This window comes from Anopheles ziemanni (genome assembly GCF_943734765.1).
Source record: "Anopheles ziemanni chromosome X unlocalized genomic scaffold, idAnoZiCoDA_A2_x.2 X_unloc_50, whole genome shotgun sequence".
NCBI lineage: Eukaryota > Metazoa > Arthropoda > Insecta > Diptera > Culicidae > Anopheles > Anopheles ziemanni.
In genome coordinates, this window is record NW_026689819.1 from 40,001 (window position 1) to 58,984 (window position 18,984).

Here is an 18,984-nt window from a genome sequence, read left to right on the forward strand (position 1 = left end):
TTGGCCGGGTTGGTTGGTTAACACTTGATTGAGCTTGCACCCGAGGGTAATGGCACTTGAAGGTGGGTACCGGCCGGCTGACCTAGTGTGATGGTTGGTTGGTGAACACTTGGCGGTACTTGCACTTGGCTGTGCTTGGACTTGAAGGTGGGATCCGGCTGGCCTAGGCCATTGGTGGTTGGTTGGTGGGTTAGCCCTTAGCTGGGCTGGCTGGCTGGCTGGCCATCGGTGGTGTGGTGTGGTGTGGTGTGTGGAGTCGAGCATCGCGCGCCGTTGCCTTCTTCGGAGTGTTGTGGGTACGCAAGTGCTTGCAGTGCAAAGAGGTTGGTGATGGAGTGACATTGCCTTCACCATGGAGTTGCGGGTACTTAGGTACTTGCAAGGAGATGGTGGTATGGTGGTGTTGCGTGTGTGGTGTTCGATTAGAAAGATATAATTTCTAAGTCCGGATTAGTGCTGTCAGTGGGGCCGCCGCTAACAGGTCCTGCACGGCCACCGTGGGGCTTGACTTGGCGCTATTCCGGACTTGGGGCGATCACGATGTCCCCGTGCGGGACTTAGAAGATTGAAGAACACAAGTACCCTTATCCCATGACTTGTGAGCGATTGGCATACGTTACCACATGAAGAGAAAAATTGGCTAAGTCCCGGATCCATATTATATGAACAGAAAAATCGGCTAAGTCCCGGATCCATATTATATGAAGGGAAAAATCGGCTAAGTCCTGGATCCATATTATATGAAGAGAAAAATCGGCTAAGTCCAGGATCCATATATAATAACCTAAAAATCGGCTAAGTCCAGGATCCATATAATATGAAGAGAAAAATCGGCTAAGTCCCAGATTGGGTCTGTCAGAAATACACTTTCAAGTTACCACACAAGCAAGCAAGATGGCCTAGTGATGGATCCATATAATATGAAGAGAAAAATCGGCTAAGTCCCAGATTGGGTCTGTCAGAAATACACTTCCAAGTTACCACACAAGCAAGCAAGATGGCCTAGTGATGGATCCATATAATATGAAGAGAAAAATCGGCTAAGTCCCAGATTGGGTCTGTCAGAAATACACTTTCAAGTTACCACACAAGCAAGCAAGATGGCCTAGTGATGGATCCATATAATATGAAGAGAAAAATCGGCTAAGTCCCAGATTGGGTCTGTCAGAAATACACTTCCAAGTTACCACACAAGCAAGCAAGATGGCCTAGTGATGGATCCATATAATATGAAGAGAAAAATCGGCTAAGTCCGAGATTGGGTCTGTCAGAAATACACTTTCCAAGTTACCACACAAGCAAGCAAGATGGCCTAGTGATGGATCCATATAATATGAAGAGAAAAATCGGCTAAGTCCGAGATTGGGTCTGTCAGAAATACACTTCCAAGTTACCACACAAGCAAGCAAGATGGCCTAGTGATGGATCCATATAATATGAAGAGAAAAATCGGCTAAGTCCAGGATCCATATGATATGAAGAGAAAAATCGGCTAAGTCCCAGATTGGGTCTGTCAGAAATACACTATCAAGTTACCACATGAGCAAGCAAGTTACCACATGAAGAGAAAGCCGGCAAAGTCCGGGAATGTTACCACATGAACTGGAAAATGGGCAAAAACCTACCTTCACAGGGAACGTTAATAAGTAAGGCTGTAGACATCGGATCGACAAGCCAAAGACTGATATGGTAAGGAAATGAGTAGTACTAGCTTTCCTGAGAGTTGCAGAGCTTAGACTGCATATGAACGGAAGTCATTAAGCGTCAAAGTCAGAAAAGTTGCCCGAAGGAACACAAGTTCCAACTTAGAGCATGTATACCGCCTAGACGGTAAGAGGTACGGCCAGGCTGAGGAATAAGGAAATGTTGGCCAACATGTTCCCTAACTATCCCCCGAAGACCGCAAAGCAATCCAACATCAACCAAGAAAGTTATAGCCCGATCAAGGAAACACCTACTTTGCACCGATATTGCACCAAATACATGTACCAAGCACCTTCGGTTGCATACCTGCAGGGGTTTACCATAGTAGGCCATGGAAGACCGATATACCGAACATAATCACTTTCTATCTCCTCGGGTGTTTGAGATAGCGCTTTGCGGTACAAGAACGAAAGTTAGACTTTATCTTGGTGCATCTTTTTGCCCAAGATCACAAGACCCTATCTACCAAGGCAAGAAAGTTGTGTGGGGACAAAATGTCCAAAAGTGCCCAAAGTGGCACACTTGAACCATATATTCGAGAAAAACACAAGTGTGGGCCCGAGCTAGCAAGTTGAAATGTTCTGACCGTCAGTAGCCCTAGTTGAGGTGCACTTATCATTATATGAGGCCAACGTGCCAGCTAGTCTCTAAAGGGGCGATATGGGTGTTCCAAGGTTTGTACCCAATTGAGGAAAAAACAGGGTAAGGTACGGTGTACCGCGAATAACTCGGGCTATAGATGTCCGATCGATGAGTTTGGCATATGTATGGAAAGGTCTCGACGAGACCTAACTACCCTGAAAGTATGAAGGCAAAGACTTGAATGACCGGGAAGTTATTAAGTGCACAAGTGGTAAAGTTGCACCAAAGTCCATGTTACCCGAAGTGGTACATGAACACCCAATATTCGACCAAAACACAAGTTTAGAGACGAGCTAGCGAGCTACATTGTTCAGACCGTCAGTAGCCCGCATCAAGACACGCATTTCATTATATTGAGCCTAGCCGCTAGCTCGACTCGAAGTCGGTCATATGGTTGGTTGATGGTTTGGACCGACCACGTGGTGTACCAAGGTGATGTACCTTTCATGAATTAAAACTCTGGCTGTATGGCACTGAGCGACAAGCTAAGGTGTGATTTGGAATAGTCTTGAGTGGGACTATCAAGGAAAAATGCGAACAAAAAATCACAAAGTCCTTGGGCGAAGCTATTAGCGAAACATAGAGCAAATTGGTACCAAAAACTATGGAAATGGGACTTGAGTCAAAAATAACCGCAAGTTGGAGAAGAGATAGCAAGCTTGCGTAGAACAATTATATTTGGTGCATGGCATGACCAACAAAAAAGTATATGGGGCCAAGGTGCTAGCTGGCCTCCAAAGTGGAGATATGGGCGATCCAAAGTTTGTACCCAAGTACGAACAAGTATGGAAAAAACAGGGTAAGGTACCAAGTACCATTAATAACTTCGGCTGTAGATGGCCGAGCGAGGCAAACGGCTCACCGTTGGAAAGGTCTTGGGGAGACCTATCTACCCTGAAAGTTTCATGAGGCTGAGTTGAAAGACCACGGAGATATTAGGTGATGATGGTCCAATTCGGGGACCAAGTCGCAGGAAATGGCGCTTGACCAAAATCACCCTTGGAAGGTGAATACCGGCTTACCGGTAAGAGATAGCGACTTGGCGTAGAATATTCATAAGTTGGGCGTGTAGAGACGCAACTTTTATTATATGGGGCCAACCCGGTCAGGGTGCTCCAAGTCGGTCGTTTGGTTGGTTTATGGTTTGGGCCGACCACGTGGTGTGCCAAGTTGAGGTACCTTTCATGAATTATAACTTGGTCAGTTTGCCACCGAGCGACAAGCTGCGGTGTGTTTTGGAATGGTCTTGAGTGGGACTATCAAGGAAAAATACAAATAGAAAATCAGCTTGTCCATGGCCGAAGCTATTAGTGAAACATATAGCAAAATGGGTCCAAAAACGAATGAAATGGGACTTGGACCAAGAATAACGGCAAGTTGGAGAAGAGATAGCAAGTTGACGTAGAACAATTATATTTGGTGCATGGTATGACCAACAAAAAAGTATATGGGGCCAAGGTGCTGGCTGGCCTCCAAAGTGGAGATATGGGCGATCCAAAGTTTGTACCCAAGTATGGCAAAAACTGGTAGAGGTACCTTTCATGAATTACTGCTCAGGCTGTATGGCACTTAGCGGGACGCTTGGCTCTGGTATGGAATAGTCTTGAGTGGGACTATCAAGGAAAAATACGAACAAAAAATCACCATGTCCACGGACGAAGGTATTAGCGAAACTTAGAGCGAAATTGCGACCAAGTCGCTGGAAATGGCCCTTGGACCAAGTATACCGTCAAGGCGGTACGAGATAGCGAGTTGACGTGGAATATTTATAAGTTTGCCTCCACGAGACAAAAGTTTAGTTATATGGGGCCAACCCGCTCAGGGTTGTCCAAGTCGGTCATATGGCTGATCGAAATTTTCGACCAAGTACTGAGAAAACAGGGTAAGGTACCGTGTACCTCGAATAACTTTGGCTGTAGATGTCCGAGGCAAACGGCATAGCGTTGGAAAGGTCTTGAGGTGTTCTAGGCACCCTGAAAGTTTGAAAAGGCTATCTGGAAAACTCGTGGAGATATTAGAGAAACATTGGGCCCAAAAGATACCAAGTCGCAGGAAATGGGCCCTCCAAGAACACCCTAAAATCCCAATTACGGCTAAGTTGCAGGCCAGCTAGCGAAGTGAAATGTTCTAGGCATAACTAGAACACGATAAGGCGCAACTTTTTGAATAAGAACTTTTTTCGATATCTGGTCCCCAAAGGGGGGATATGGGCGATCCAAGGATTTTTCCAAGTTTCGGTACTTTTTACGGTATCGCTCATAGCTCCGGCTGTATGCAAGCAAATTGCAACCTAAGACATGACTTGGAAAGGTATTGAGTAGTACCAACTTACGTTAGAACATAGCGAAGCGCTATCGGTTCATGGCAAGGCCGATATAAGCAGTCAAAGATGAAAAATGTTGACAAAATGAACAAAAATTACCTTGGTACGCGAATAGCGGCCAGGGATGAAGAGGTACGAAGGTGGTGTAGAACAATTATAATTAGGGCTTGGTACGCTCTAAAAGTTTGCCGAAGACCGCAAAGCGCTCAGACCCATAGAAAGTGGCCATTTGGGCCGAACAGTGCGTGCAAAGAGGTGAAAATGCAAAAATTGCACTTTGGGGGGCGATTTGCGGGGGGAAGGAGGGGTCGGAGGGCAAAATGTCCCTTGACCAAAAAGTCTTATCTCGTCGAGATCTACAACATTGCCGAAGACCGCAAAGCGCTAGCTCGCAATCGAAAAATCGAGAATTTGAAAATTTTCTAAGTCTTGGGCTCCCTAAGGAAAAGTTTCAAAAATCATGTTTGTCCCCAATTTTGAAGGGGAAGGAGTCGGTTCCGGGGCATGGTGTCTTCGGCAAAAAGTCTTATCTTTTTGCGTACTTTCGACTAGTTCAATAAAAATTTTTGACCCAAAATTTGTTCGGCGGACCCCTAGGTCGAAAAACCCGAAAAAAGTCGAAAAAAGTCGAAAATGTCGAAAAATGAGAAAACCTCATATTCGGACTCTACACGAGCCCCAGATATTGAAAAGTGAAATCCGCGGTCGATTTGGAACAAAAAATTTACCTAGGCAAAGTTGTATGGAGGTAGGGACCCCTGAGAAAAAAGTTTGGTCCCGAGGCTCCTTGGACCACCAAGTCCCTAGGTCGGACCAAAATCGGAAAAAATCCGACCAAAGTCGAAAGTGTCGAAAATTTTAAAAAACCCCTTTTGGGGCCCTATGGCCTCCCTAGATAATGAAAAGTGAGGTCCGCGGCCGATCCGGAAGAAAAACTTGACCTAGGCAAACTTGTATGACGGTGGGGACCCAAAAAAATTTCGATGAGTGTAGTTTAGACAGGCCGGAAAATGTATCGGTGGTCCGTATCAAGGGACGTCTTTTAGTTCCATGGGGTGGTGGTCGTCGAACAAAGTCGCCTAGGTCGACCACCAGAAAGACCAGTCGTGTTGTAATGGATGTTTTGGCCACTTTGCTAGGGAAACCTAGTAGGTCGAAGCAAATTTGGGGTTCGAGATGAGTTGGTGAAAGTTGGTCCAACCTAGGTGTGCTTGGTGGAGGTTGACCATGAAAGTAGAGCATGATGGGAATGACCATAACTTTGGTTCTAGATGTCGGATCGGTACACTTTCGGCAGTTTTGGAAAGGTGAAGGCCTGCTCTAGCTATGTTTCCTACCAAGCTGAGCGCCTACTAGTGACCCGGAGGAGGTATTAAGGGTCAAAGGCAAAAAGGGGTACCCTAAAGTGCGTGTGACCAAGAAAATGGGAAAAACGGTATCGCCTATAGCTCAGGCTGTATGGCTCGGATCGGAAAGCTTGGATATGCGTTGGAAAGGTCTTGACGAGCGCTAGCTATGTGTCCTACCAAGCGAAGCGCTAGGTGTTGAGCAAGTCGGTCATATTAGAGGGCAAAGGTGAAAAATGGTGGTTTAGAGGCGAAAATTCACCTTATGATCGAAAATAGCGGGCGAACGATAAGAGCTACGAACACGGCGTAGAACAATCATAAGTACGTTACCACAAGACCTAACTTTGGCCAATATAGAGCGAGAAGATCGGAGGTACCCATCAGGGTGATATGGCTGGTTCAAAGTTGGACCAAAACGAGACTTGAGAAATGGGTTGAAACACGGTATCGCGAATAACTCAGGCTGTATGGAACGGATCGACAAGCTAAGATCAGTGTTGGAAAGGTCGAACCGAGCGCTAACTATAATCCCAAACAACCGAAGCGCTAAGTGTTGAGCAAAACTGAGTTATTAAGCGACAAAGTGGAAAAATAATACCAAAATTTCCAAAAATCACACAAGACCAAGAATACCGAGCAGGCGGTAAGAGATAGCGGGTTGACGTAGAATACTTATAAGTTTGCCTCTACGAGACCTAAAAGTCGTCCATAGACAGCGAGAAGATCGGACCACTCTGGAAGGGTGATACGAGTGGTCAAAAATTGGCAAAAATGAAACATGGCTAAAATGGATTTGACTTGTGCACCGTATAGCTCCGGCTGTATGGCATGGATTGTTAAGCTAGGATATGTTTTGGAAAGGTAACACCCAGCGCTAGATACGACTAGAAGAAAGCAAAGCGCTAACTAGCATGATTTGGAAGTTATTAAGTGTCAAAGTCGAAAAATGTTACCAAAATTGAAACTCGAGTACATTGGGCCAAAAAGTACAAGTTGTGAAATTTGGACTTACGAGTAAAATACCGAGCAGGCGGTAAGAGATAGAGACTTGGTGTAGAACAATTATATGTTGGGCATGTTATAACCTATATTTGGCCCGAACATAGTGACGAGATCGGTGGTACCCAAAAGGGTGGTACAGGTGTTAGATGGTTTTCCCAGAGCATAAGCTCCACATGATATGGAAAACGGGAAACATCATAACTTCGGCTGTATGGCATGGAATGGAACGAACAAGGTATCGATGGAAAGAGAAAAGGTAGCGCTAACTATAATTCTTGCCAAGCAAAGCGCTAGCATGTGACCGTTCAGGTGTTATTGTGAGTCAAAGTCAGAAATTGTTACCACGAGAGGCGAAAATCCGACTAAGTCCAAAAATACCGGGCTGGCGGTAAGAGATACGGCTTGGCCGTAGAACATGTATAAGTTGGCCAAGACAAGACCTAAGTTTCGTCCATAGACGACAAGAAGATCGAAGATACCTGAAGGTGAGATATGGGCGTCCCAAAGTGGGCCTTTGAAAAAGTGACAAACTTCCCTTATAACAGCATACACCCAATATCTCTGGCTCTATGGCACCGAATAAGAAGTTGAGCTCAGCGATAGAAAGGTGATAGTCAGCGCTAAATATCATACGAACAGAGTGAAGCGCTAAAGGGAAAGGATCTTGGTGATATAAGGTGACAAAGTCGAGAAAAGTTGCCTCAAAATCATGAAAAATGTGAAAAAATGGCTAAGTCCCGGGTGCCTTAAGGGCAGGTTTATCGAATGTACCGAGCTGGCGGTACGAGATAGAGACTTGGTGTAGAACAATTATATGTTTGGCATGGCAAGACCTACATTCGGTCAATACAAAGTGAGAAGATCAAAGATACCCGCAAGGGTGATATTGGTGTCCAAAGGAAAAAAGCACTAAGTCAAGAAGTCAGTATGCGATGAAACACGGACCAAGAGTACCAAGCAATTGGTGCAAGTTAGAGCCTTAATGGTTCAAGATAGAGACTTGGTGTAGAACAATTATAAGTTTGGCATACCAAGACCTACATTTGGTCAATACATGGTGCGAAGATCAAAGATACCCGTAAGGGTGATATTGGTGTCCAAAGGTAAAAAGCACTAAGTCTTGGGAAACTTATATGAAGAAAAAGGACCCTGATGGGTCATATAGGATGGATCGAAAAATCGGCTAAGTCCCAAAATGGGGATGTCAGAACTACACTCAAATGTAACCACACCAAGCAAGGCAAACTTATATGAAGCAAAGGACCCTGATGGGTCATATGGTATTGGTCGAAAAATCGGCTAAGTCCCAAAATGGGGATGTCAGAACTACACTCATGTGTTACCACACCAAGCAAGGCAAACTTATATGAAGCAAAGGACCCTGATGGGTCATATGGTATTTTACGAAACCGGAATTGTGTGAACGCTCTCCATACATTTTCACCTTTGGGTCGTGAATACCGGCTGACCGATAAGAGATAGCGACTTGTCGTAGAATATTTATATGTTGGACGTTGAAAGACGCAACTTTCATTATGTGGGAGCAACCCGGTCAGGGTGCTCCAAGTCGGTCGTTTGGTCGGTTTACGGTTTGGGCCGACCATGTGCTGTACCAGGTTGAGGTACTTTTCATGAATTATAACTCGGTCAGTTTGCCTCCGAGCGACAATCTACGGTGTGATTTGGAATGGTCCTGAGTGGGACTATCAAGGAAAAATACGCAAAGAAATTCAGCATGTTGGTGGGCGAAGCTATTAGCGAAACATGGAGCAACAAGGGTCCAAAAACGAATGAAATGGGAATTGAACCAAGAATAACGGCAAGTTGGAGACGAGGTAGCAAGTTGGCGTAGAATATTTATAAATTGTGCATAATATGACCAACAAAAAAGTATGTGGGGACAAGGCGGTAGCTGGCCCCCAAAGTGGAGATATGGGTGATTCATGTTTTGCACCCAAGTACGAACAAGTATGGTGAAAACAGGGTAAGGTACCAAGTACCATGAATAACTTCGGCTGTAGATGGCCTAGCAAGACAAACGGCATATCGTTGGAAAGGTCTCGGGGAGACCTATCTACCCTGAAAGTTTCATGAGGCTGAATTGAAAGACCACGGAGATATTAGGTGATGATGGTCCAATTCGGGGACCAAGTCGCAGGAAATGGCACTTGACCAAAATCACCCTTGGAAGGTGAATACCGGCTGACCGGTAAGAGATAGCGACTTGGCGTAGATTATTCATACGTTGGGCGGGTATAGACGCAAATTTCATTATAAGGGAGCAACCCGATCAGGGTGCTCCAAGTCGGTCGTTTGGTCGGTTTATGTTTTGGGCCGACCACGTGGTGTACCAAATTGAGGTACCTTTCATGAATTATAACTCGGTCAGTTTGCCACCGAGCGACAAGTTACGGTATGATTTGGAATGGTCCTGAGTGGAACTGTTAAGGAAAAATACGAACAGAAAATCAGCATGTTGGTGGGCGAAGCTATTAGTGAAACATAGAGCAACAAGGGTCCAAAAACGAATGAAATGGGACTTGGAATACAGCATCCCTACTTAAAGCCATCTCGGACTTAGTCGATTTTTCATAAATTCTAAGAAAAACATATGTTAGGATGCTGGGAGATGCATGGGATGCTGCATAGAGATGAACCTTGATCTTCTTCATCTCCCATCTCAATTCAGCATCCCTACTTAAAGGCATCTCGGACTTAGTCGATTTTCCATAATTTCTAAGAAAAACATATGTAAGGATGCTGCGAGATGAATGGGATGCTGCATGGAGATGAATCTTGATCTTCTTCATCTCCCATCTCAATACAGCATCCCTACTTAAAGCCATCTCGGACTAAGTCGATTTTTCATAAATTCTAAGAAAAACATATGTTAGGATGCTGGGAGATGAATGGGATGCTGCATGGAGATGAATCTTGATCTCCTACATCTCCCATCTCAATTCAGCATCCCTACTTAAAGGCATCTCGGACTTAGTCGATTTTCCATAATTTCTAAGAAAAACATATGTAAGGATGCTGCGAGATGAATGGGATGCTGCATGGAGATGAATCTTGATCTTCTACATCTCCCAGCTAAATACAGCATCCCTACTTAAAGGCTTCTCGGACTTAGTCGATTTTTCATAAATTCTAAGAAATTCATATGTTAGGATGCTGAGAGATGAATGGGATGCTGCATGCAGATGAATCTTGATCTCCTACATCTCCCATCTCAATACAGCATCCCTACTTAAAGGCATCTCGGACTTAGTCGATTTTTCATAAATTCTAAGAAAAACATATGTTAGGATGCTGCGAGATGAATGAAATGCTGCATGGAGATGCATCTTGATCTTCTTCATCTCCCATCTCAATACAGCATCCCTACTTAAAGGCATCTCGGACTTAGTCGATTTTTTATAAATTCATAGAAATTCATATGTTAGGATGCTGCGAGATGAATGGGATGCTGCATGGAGATGAATCTTGATCTCCTACATCTCCCATCTCAATACAGCATCCCTACTTAAAGGCATCTCGGACTTAGTCGATTTTTCATAAATTCATAGCAATTCATATGTTAGGATGCTGCGAGATGAATGGGATGCTGCATGGAGATGAATCTTGATCTCCTTTATCTCCCATCTCAATACAGCATCCCTACTTAAAGGCATCTCGGACTTAGTCGATTTTTCATAAATTCTAAGAAATTCATATGTAAGGATGCTGCGAGATGAATGGGATGCTGCATGGAGATGAATGTTGATCTCCTACATCTCCCATCTCAATACAGCATCCCTACTTAAAGCCATCTCGGACTTAGTCGATTTTTCATAAATTCTAAGAAATTCATATGTTAGGATGCTGGGAGATGCATGGGATGCTGCATGGAGATGAATGTTGATCTCCTACATCTCCCATCTCAATACAGCATCCCTACTTAAAGCCATCTCGGACTTAGTCGATTTTTCATAAATTCTAAGAAATTCATATGTTAGGATGCTGGGAGATGCATGGGATGCTGCATGGAGATGAATGTTGATCTCCTACATCTCCCATCTCAATACAGCATCCCTACTTAAAGCCATCTCGGACTTAGTCGATTTTTCATAAATTCTAAGAAATTCATATGTTAGGATGCTGGGAGATGCATGGGATGCTGCATGGAGATGAAGCTTGATCTCCTACATCTCCCATCTCAATACAGCATCCCTACTTAAAGGCATCTCGGACTTAGTCGATTTTTCATAAATTCTAAGAAATTCATATGTAAGGATGCTGCGAGATGAATGGGATGCTGCATGGAGATGAATCTTGATCTCCTACATCTCACATCTCAATACAGCATCCCTACTTCATGGCATCTCGGACTTAGTCGATTTTTCATAAATTCATAGAAATTCATATGTTAGCATGCTGGGAGATGAATGGGATGCTGCATGGAGATGAATCTTGATCTCCTACATCTCCCATCTCAATACAGCATCCCTACTTAAAGGCGTCTCGGACTTAGTCGATTTTTCATAAATTCTAAGAAATTCATATGTTAGGATGCTGGGAGATAAATGGGATGCTGCATGGAGATGAATCTTGATCTCCTACATCTCCCATCTCAATACAGCATCCCTACTTAAAGCCATCTCGGACTTAGTCGATTTTTCATAAATTCTAAGAAATTCATATGTTAGGATGCTGGGAGATGCATGGGATGCTGCATGGAGATGAATGTTGATCTCCTACATCTCCCATCTCAATACAGCATCCCTACTTAAAGCCATCTCGGACTTAGTCGATTTTTCATAAATTCTAAGAAATTCATATGTTAGGATGCTGGGAGATGCATGGGATGCTGCATGGAGATGAATCTTGATCTCCTACATCTCCCATCTCAATACAGCATCCCTACTTAAAGGCATCTCGGACTTAGTCGATTTTTCATAAATTCTAAGAAATTCATATGTAAGGATGCTGCGAGATGAATGGGATGCTGCATGGAGATGAATCTTGATCTCCTACATCTCCCATCTCAATACAGCATCCCTACTTAAAGGCATCTCGGACTTAGTCGATTTTTCATAAATTCTAAGAAATTCATATGTAAGGATGCTGCGAGATGAATGGGATGCTGCATGGAGATGAATCTTTTTCTTCTCCATCTCCCATCTTAATACAGCATCCCTACTTGAAGGCATCTCGGACTTAGTCGTTTTTTCATAAATTCTAAGAAAAACATATGTTAGGATGCTGCGAGATGAATGGGATGCTGCATGGAGATGAATCTTGATCTTCTTCATCTCCCATCTCAATACAGCATCCCTGCTTAAAGGCATCTCGGACTAAGTCGATTTTTCATAAATTCTAAGAAATTCATATGTTAAGATGCTGCGAGATGAATGGGATGCTGCATGGAGATGAATCTTGCTCTTCTTCATCTCTCATCTCAATACAGCATCCCTACTTAAAGGAATGTCGGACTTGGTAGATTTTTCATACATTCTTAGAAAAACATATGTTAGGATGCTGGGAGATCAATGGGATGCTGCATGGAGATTAATCTTGATCTTCTCCATCTCCCATCTTAATACAGCATCGCTACTTAAAGGCATTTCGGACTTAGTCGATTTTTTATAAATTCACAGAAATTCATATGAAAGGATGCTGCGAGATGAATGGGATGCTGCATGGAGATGCATCTTGATGTTCTACATCTCCCATCTCAATACAGCATCCCTACTTAAAGGCATCTCGGACTTAGTCGATTTTTCATAAATTCTAAGAAATTCATATGTTAGGATGCTGCGAGATGAATGAGATGCTGCATGGAGATGAATCTTGATCTTCTTCATCTCCCATCTTAATACAGCATCCCTACTTCATGGCATCTCGGACTTAGTCGATTTTTTATAAATTCCAAGAAAAACATATGTTAGAATGCTGCAAGATGAATGGGATGCTGCATGGAGATGAATCTTGATCTTCTTCATCTCCCATCTCAATACAGCATCCCTACTTAAAGGCATCTCGGACTTAGTCGATTTTTCATAAATTCTAAGAAATTCATATTTTAGGATGCTGCGAGATGAATGGGATGCTGCATGGAGATGAATCTTGATCTTCTTCATCTCCCATCTTAATACAGCATCCCTTCCTAAAGGCATCTCGGACTTAGTCGATTTTTCATAAATTCTAAGAAAACCATATGTTAGGATGCTGGGAGATGAATGGGATGCTGCATGGAGATGTATCTTGATCTTCTACATCTCCCATCTCTATACAGCATCCCTACTTAAAGGCATCTCGGACTAAGTCGATTTTTCATAAATTCAAAGAAAAACATATGTTAAGATGCTGCGAGATGAATAGGATGCTGCATGGAGATGAATCTTGATCTTCTCCATCTCCCATCTTAATACAGCATCCCTACTTAAATGCATCTCGGACTTAGTCGATTTTTCATAAATTCTAAGAAAAACATAAGTTAGGATGCTGCGAGATGAATGGGATGCTGCATGGAGATGAATCTTGATCTTCTTCATCTCCCATCTTAATACAGCATTCCTACTTAAAGGCATCTCGGACTTAGTCGATTTTTCATAAATTCTAAGAAATTCATATGTTAGGATGCTGCGAGATGAATGGGATGCTGCATGGAGATGAATCTTGATCTTCTACATCTCCCACCTTAATACAGCATCCCTACTTAAAGGCATCTCGGACTTAGTCGATTTTTCATAAATTCTAAGAAATTCATATGTTAGGATGCTGGGAGATGAATGAGATGCTGCATGGAGATGAATCTTGATCTCCTACATCTCTCATCTCAATACAGCATCCCTACTTAAAGCCATCTCGGACTTAGTCGATTTTTCATAAATTCATAGAAATTCATATGTTAGGATGCTGGGAGATGAATGGGATGCTGCATGGAGATGAATCTTGATCTCCTACATCTCCCATCTCAATACAGCATCCCTACTTAAAGGCATCTCGGACTTAGTCGATTTTTCATAAATTCATAGAAATTCATATGTTAGGATGCTGCGAGATGAATGGGATGCTGCATGGAGATGAATCTTGATCTCCTACATCTCTCATCTCAATACAGCATCCCTACTTAAAGCCATCTCGGACTTAGTCGATTTTTCATAAATTCTAAGAAAAACATATGTTAGGATGCTGCGAGATGAATGGGATGCTGCATGGAGATGAATCATGATCTTCTTCATCTCCCATCTTAATACAGCATCCCTACTTAAATGCATCTCGGACTTAGTCGATTTTTCATAAATTCTAAGAAAAACATATGTTAGGATGCTGCGAGATGAATGGGATGCTGCATGGAGATGAATCTTGATCTTCTTCATCTCCCATCTTAATACAGCATCCCTACTTAAAGGCATCTCGGACTTAGTCGATTTTTCATAAATTCTAAGAAATTCATATGTTAGGATGCTGGGAGATGAATGGGATGCTGCATGGAGATGAATCTTGATCTCCTACATCTCCCATCTTAATACAGCATCCCTACTTAAAGCCATCTCGGACTTAGTCGATTTTTCATAAATTCTAAGAAATTCATTTGTTAGGATGCTGGGAGATGAATGGGATGCTGCATGGAGATGAATCTTGATCTTCTTCATCTCTCATCTCAATACAGCATCCCTACTTAAAGGCATCTCGGGCTTAGTCGATTTTTCATAAATTCTAAGAAAAACATATGTTAGGATGCTGCGAGATGAATGGGATGCTGCATGGAGATGAATCTAGATCTTCTTCATCTCCCATCTTAATACAGCATCCCTACTTAAAGGTATCTCGGACTTAGTCGATTTTTCATAAATTCTAAGAAATTCATATGTTAGGATGCTGGGAGATGAATGGGATGCTGCATGGAGATGAATCTTGATCTCCTACATCTCCCATCTCAATACAGCATCCCTACTTAAAGGCATCTCGGACTTAGTCGATTTTTCATAAATTCATAGAAATTCATATGTTAGGATGCTGCGAGATGAATGGGATGCTGCATGGAGATGAATCTTGATCTCCTAAATCTCTCATCTCAATACAGCATCCCTACTTAAAGCCATCTCGGACTTAGTCGATTTTTCATAAATTCATAGAAATTCATATGTTAGGATGCTGCGAGATGGATGGGATGCTGCATGGAGATGAATCTTGATCTACTTCATCTCCCATCTTAATACAGCATCCCTACTTAAATGCATCTCGGACTTAGTCGATTTTTCATAAATTCTAAGAAAAACATATGTTAGGATGCTGCGAGATGAATGGGATGCTGCATGGAGATGAATCTTGACCTTCTTCATCTCCCATCTTAATACAGCATCCCTACTTAAAGGCATCTCGGACTTAGTCGATTTTTCATAAATTCTAAGAAATTCATATGTTAGGATGCTGGGAGATGAATGGGATGCTGCATGGAGATGAATCTTGATCTCCTACATCTCCCATCTCAATACAGCATCCCTACTTAAAGGCATCTCGGACTTAGTCGATTTTTCATAAATTCATAGAAATTCATATGTTAGGATGCTGGGAGATGAATGGGATGCTGCATGGAGATGAATCTAGATCTTCTTCATCTCCCATCTTAATACAGCATCCCTACTTAAAGGTATCTCGGACTTAGTCGATTTTTCATAAATTCTAAGAAATTCATATGTTAGGATGCTGGGAGATGAATGGGATGCTGCATGGAGATGAATCTTGATCTCCTACATCTCCCATCTCAATACAGCATCCCTACTTAAAGGCATCTCGGACTTAGTCGATTTTTCATAAATTCATAGAAATTCATATGTTAGGATGCTGCGAGATGAATGGGATGCTGCATGGAGATGAATCTTGATCTACTTCATTTCCCATCTTAATACAGCATCCCTACTTAAATGCATCTCGGACTTAGTCGATTTTTCATAAATTCTAAGAAAAACATATGTTAGGATGCTGCGAGATGAATGGGATGCTGCATGGAGATGAATCTTGATCTTCTTCATCTCCCATCTTAATACAGCATCCCTACTTAAATGCATCTCGGACTTAGTCGATTTTTCATAAATTCTAAGAAAAACATATGTTAGGATGCTGCGAGATGAATGGGATGCTGCATGGAGATGAATCTTGATCTCCTACATCTCCCATCTCAATACAGCATCCCTACTTGAAGGCATCTCGGACTTAGTCGATTTTTCATAAACTCATAGAAATTCATATGTTAGGATGCTGCGAGATGAATGGGATGCTGCATGCAGATGAATATTGATCTCCTACATCTCCCGTCTCAATACAGCATCCCTACTTAAAGGCATCTCGGACTTAGTCGATTTTTCATAAATTAATAGAAATTCATATGTTAGGATGCTGCGAGATGAATGGGATGCTGCATGGAGATGAATCTTGATCTCCTACATCTCTCATCTCAATACAGCATCCCTACTTAAAGGCATCTCGGACTTAGTCGATTTTTCATAAATTCATAGAAATTCATATGTTAGGATGCTGGGAGATGAATGGGATGCTGCATGGAGATGAATCTTGATCTTCTTCATCTCCCATCTTAATACAGCATCCCTACTTGAAGGCATCTCGGACTTAGTCGATTTTTCATAAATTCATAGAAATTCATATGTTAGGATGCTGCGAGATGAATGGGATGCTGCATGCAGATGAATATTGATCTCCTACATCTCCCGTCTCAATACAGCATCCCTACTTAAAGGCATCTCGGACTTAGTCGATTTTTCATAAATTCTAAGAATAACATATTTTAGGATGCTGGGAGATGAATGGGATGCTGCATGGAGATGAATCTTGATCTTCTTCATCTCCCATCTCAATACAGCATCCCTTCTTGAAGGCATCTCGGACTTAGTCGATTTTTCATAAATTCTAAGAAATTCATATGTTAGGATGCTGCGAGATGAATGGGATGCTGCATGGAGATGAATCTTGATCTCCTACATCTCCCATCTCAATACAGCATCCCTACTTAAAGGCATCTCGGACTTGGTCGATTTTTCATAAATTCTAAGAAATTCATATGTTAGGATGCTGCGAGATGAATGGGATGCTGCATGGAGATGAATCTTGATCTCCTACATCTCCCATCTCAATACAGCATCCCTACTTAAAGCCATCTCGGACTTAGTCGATTTTTCATAAATTCTAAGAAATTGATTTGTTAGGATGCTGCGAGATGAATGGGATGCTGCATGGAGATGAATCTTGACCTCCTACATCTCCCATCTCAATACAGCATCCCTACTTAAAGGCATCTCGGACTTAGTCGATTTTTCATAAATTCTAAGAAAAACATATGTTAGGATGCTGCGAGATAAATGGGATGCTGCATGGAAATGAATCTTGATCTTCTTCATCTCCCATCTCAATACAGCATCCCTACTTAAAGGCATCTCGGACTTAGTCGATTTTTCATAAATTCATAGAAATTCATATGTTAGGATGCTGGGAGATGAATGTGATGCTGTATGGAGATGAATCTTGATCTTCTTCATCTCCCATCTCAAAACAGCATCCCTACTTAAAGGCATCTCGGACTAAGTCGATTTTTCATAAATTCAAAGAAAAACATATGTTAGGATGCTGAGAGATGAATGGGATGCTGCATGGAGATGAATCCTGATCTTCTTCATCTCCCATCTTAATACAGCATCCCTACTTAAAGGCATCTCGGACTTAGTCGATTTTTAATAAATTTTAAGAAAATCATATGTTAGGATGCTGCGAGATGAATGGGATGCTACATGGAGATGAATCTTGATCTTCTTCATCTCCCATCTTAATACAGCATCCCTACTTAAAGGCATCTCGGACTTAGTCGATTTTTCATAAATTCTAAGAAAAACATATGTTTGGATGCTGCGAGATGAATGGGATACAGCATGGAGATGAATCTTGATCTTCTACATCTCCCATCTTAATACAGCATCCTTACTTAAAGGCATCTCGGACTTAGTCGATTTTTCATAAATTCTAAGAAATTCATATGTTAGGATGCTGCGAGATGAATGGGATGCTGCATGGAGATGAATCTTGATCTTCTTCATCTCCCATCTCAATACAGCATCCCTACTTAAAGGCATCTCGGACTTAGTCGATTTTTCATAAATTCTAAGAAATTCATATGTTAGGATGCTGCGAGATGAATGGGATGCTGCATGGAGATGAATCTTGATCTTCTTCATCTCCCATCTTAATACAGCATCCCTACTTAAAGGCATCTCGGACTTAGTCGATTTTTTATAAAATCCAAGAAAAACATATGTTAGGATGCTGCGAGATGAATGGGATGCTGCATGGAGATGAATCTTGATCTCCTACATCTCCCATCTCAATACAGCATCCCTACTTAAAGCCATCTCGGACTTAGTCGATTTTTCATAAATTCATAGAAATTCATATGTTAGGATGCTGCAAGATGAATGGGATGCTGCATTGAGATGAATCTTGATCTTTTTCATCTCCCATCTCAATACAGCATCCCTACTTAAAGGCATCTCGGACTTAGTCGATTTTTCATAAAGTCTCAGAAATTCATATGTAAGGATGCTGGGAGATGAATGGGATGCTGCATGGAGATGAATCTTGATCTCCTACATCTCCCATCTCAATACAGCATCCCTACTTAAAGGCATCTCGGACATAGTCGATTTTTGCATGGAGATGAATCTTGGTCTTCTTCATCTCCCATCTTAATACAGCATCCCTACTTAAAGGCATCTCGGACCTAGTCGATTTTTCATAAATTCTAAGAAATTCATATGTTAGGATGCTGGGAGATGAATGGGATGCTGCATGGAGATGTATTTTAATCTCCTACATCTCCCATCTCAATACAGCATCCCTACTTAAAGGCATCTCGGACTTAGTCGATTTTTCATAAATTCATAGAAAAACATATGTTAGGATGCTGGGAGATGA